We start from the raw sequence: 3,421 nt of genomic DNA, 5'->3' as shown, positions 1-3,421 counted from the left end.
ATATAATTTGTCACACATATACATATTCAGATTTCTGCTGCAGTATTTGAGATGTTTGCATGAAATATGAATGTTATTTTCAAAAGGTAAAGAAAAGACCAGGGGAAAACCAAACCCAAAACAGTCAAATAAAACTTTTAGTAAATTGTATAAGACTGTATAGTGAAAACTGCATTCTCTAAATTGAACCAATTTCGTATCAATAGGTAAGAAAAATAAGTTAAAAAATGTTAATCACAATGCTGTTTTGTAGAATATCTTGAAAATCAAGATAACCTAAACTGAAATATGCACATAACACTAGCTATGATATCAACTGTTCAAAACTTATGTAGAAAATATGTTTAATGTATTTTATTATCAGTATTGATCATTGAAGCTTATATTCTTCAATCAATTTATAAGATTATTTTCTTTTTCAGAATCTGAATACTTCAACTATAGAAAACATTTCAACATACACTAAAGGTTTAATTATTAAAAAATTTGGGACAAGTGCTAGAGCATATCTCATATGTTTTCCCGTACAGATAAATAGAACTACCAGTGATAGTCATTGTATTGACAACATGTGACTATAGTTCACAAGACACTCAGAAGAAAACTGACTGGCCTACTACTGTCATCACAGGATCTTAGTGGCTTTTCTCTCATTATGGAGACAGAATATCTGACTCCCAAAGTGAAAGGGAAGAAAGATTGGTTTAGCTCATGTTTGTAGAGGTTTCAGTCCATAATCGGCTGGCTCCAAGGCAGGGTGACTGGCAGAGGGGATACCACAAAGAACATTTCATGGTACCCATAAACTAAGAAACAAATAAGCAAAGAAAAAAAAAAAAAAAAAAAACAGACCCTAACTGTGTCTTTCTGCCCTTTTATTTTATCCAAGCTACTTAGGGAAAATAGCACACAACCTCTTAATCCTAGCACACCTGACCCTAGCATTGTACAACAAATCAACTCCAGTTTCACGTACTCTAGATACAGCTACCTCTAAAAATGCCCCGCCTATGACCACATGAAACTCTGGGACTGGCCAGCTCAGTGCATTGGGAGGTGGGGCAGCACAGCATGTAGTGCCAGGGATTGAACCTCGGTCCCTCTGCTTGCCTAAGCAGGTGCTTAGTCCTCTGAGCCATCTCACCGGCCCTATTAAAATGATTTGAAATAAGATAATACATGGATGGATTCCACTGTCACATCCACATGGATACAAAATGAGTGTCTCAGAAGAAGCTGTATTGTCTTCAAAGCAAGGTAACAGTGGTAACTTTTAAAAATCCAGCATACATTAAGAGATGGTGGCTGTGATGTTAACCTATGAAAGTGTTACAGAATAATACTTTTGCCAAACAATACATTCCTGTGCTTTTTTTGGAAAGTAACATCAAAAAACAAAACTATGTTTTATTTTTCAAAGTTTCAATATAAACTCTCGATTTTCTGCTAATTACATAATTAGGTATGTTTTTAAGTCTCAAAGTAAACTGGCTTACCAGGGGGTGGAGGTTCAATCCCTGGGCCTGCCATGCCGGCCTCAACCCTGGGGTGCATTGAAACAGCAATTAGGACTGGGCTTGGTGGTGCAAGTATGCAATCCCAGCCCTGGGAGGCTGTAAACAGGCAGATCACTATGAATCCAGTCTAGTAGTGAGACCCTGAACACACTGTAGATCCTTCCTCCCCCCCCCACAAAAAAGAAACTGGCTATAATTATTTCTTACTAACAAAAAATGTATCTGATATTTTAAGGAGAGTATAAAAATAATAGATGAGAAATTAAAAAAATAAAAAGTAAAAAGGACTGGAAAATAATTAAGGTTTAGTGAAAGGAAGAGTTTGTGTTTAATTGCTTGATTGATTTTAAGTGCCTATATCTGGTAATCTGAGAAACTAATTTGATGATAACAATACATAATAAAACAACCATTGTTAATTTTCTGTTCCTATTTTACAATTCTGTACCATTTTTATTATCCTATGTCACTTTTTACTTATCTTTGTTCTTGTTATTTGTTTGTGGTTCTTTTCCTTTTTAAAATAAAAAAGAATATATGACATAAATCTACAAGAAGCAGAGAAAAGAAATTGTATGTACATCATATTTTGTTGGACAGATGTGGACAGATGTAGTCAATTGGAAAGATAAGTGAAATGCAAGTTGGAATACAGGGATGAATACATAGGTTATTTTCTTAAATGTTCCAGTCTTTGTACTTTATATTTTACATAGTTGTTCTAACACTTGGATCATTAATATTTATAGTCTTTATATTTGAGAGTGGCCTTCATATGATTTCTTTTGTATAATAAAATTTAGCATTGCTACCACTCCCAAATTTGTTCTGCTCCTTTTGTTTTGATTAAGTCAGACTTTTTGTTTTATGTTATCATTTTGATCATCTTGATTTTAGATAGATTAACCTCCTCTTGGATTTCATTAAACTGATTTTGTTGTGATTCAGAATGTGAGAGAGTCAAATGAAGCTCATGAAGGAAATGGACATTTGAAATGAATAATAACTGCTATTTGTTATCCATGCAGGGTCAGTTACAGACTCCCATAGATACGAAAATCCTAACTCAAAATTCTATAGCATATAAATATAACCTAGTTGCATCTTGTCATATGCCTTAAATCATCTCCCTACTACTTATAGTGTCTAGTAATATTATATATGTTATGCAAATTTTTGCTATTCTGGATTGTTTAGAAAATAATATTTAAAAACTGTGTTCATGATCAATTTTTTCCCTGAATGTTTTCAGGTGTGGTAAGCTGAATCTATAGTTGCAGACCATGTGGATATGGAGGCGGCTGAAATGTCTAAAAATGGAAATACACAACAGAAAAACTAAAAGCATCACCAGTCTCCAGATAATTAGAGATAATTGTCTACAAGTAGCATTTTAAAAGTAAGTTTGAAGACTTAACTCATTAATTATCAATAGACTTATCTGTTAGTTTGTTGTTTAGAACTACTATGCTCTAGCAATAAATACAATCTTCAGAGTACAATTTCCCTTTTGTATTTAGAAGCACTACATGGAGACAGACATTTAAGGATGCTTAATTTTCAAACCTGATAATGTATGGATAACGTTTTGATCAAATCTTTGCAACCTGGTTTTAATAGCATTGTAAAATGTTGTTATTTAATTATTTATAAAGCTTAGACAAGGGAGGCAACAAATTACATCCAGGTAATGCCATCAAAAATATAAAGACTGTAAACGATAAGCTCACTGAGTCATATACATGTTTATTTATTCATGTTGACTATTATACATGCATAAAGGGATTAATTCAATAGCCATGCTAGATGTCTATTAAAGTAATATGGAAAGGCAAATTATATTACTCAAAGGTAAGCAAGAGTTTAGTTTTATTTATAAGCTTGGCATCAAGAGCCATATTACA

Source organism: Octodon degus, unplaced genomic scaffold, assembly GCF_000260255.1.
Source record: "Octodon degus isolate 3935 unplaced genomic scaffold, OctDeg1.0 scaffold00022, whole genome shotgun sequence".
Lineage (NCBI taxonomy): Eukaryota > Metazoa > Chordata > Mammalia > Rodentia > Octodontidae > Octodon > Octodon degus.
Note: the sequence above shows the minus strand (reverse complement) of the source record.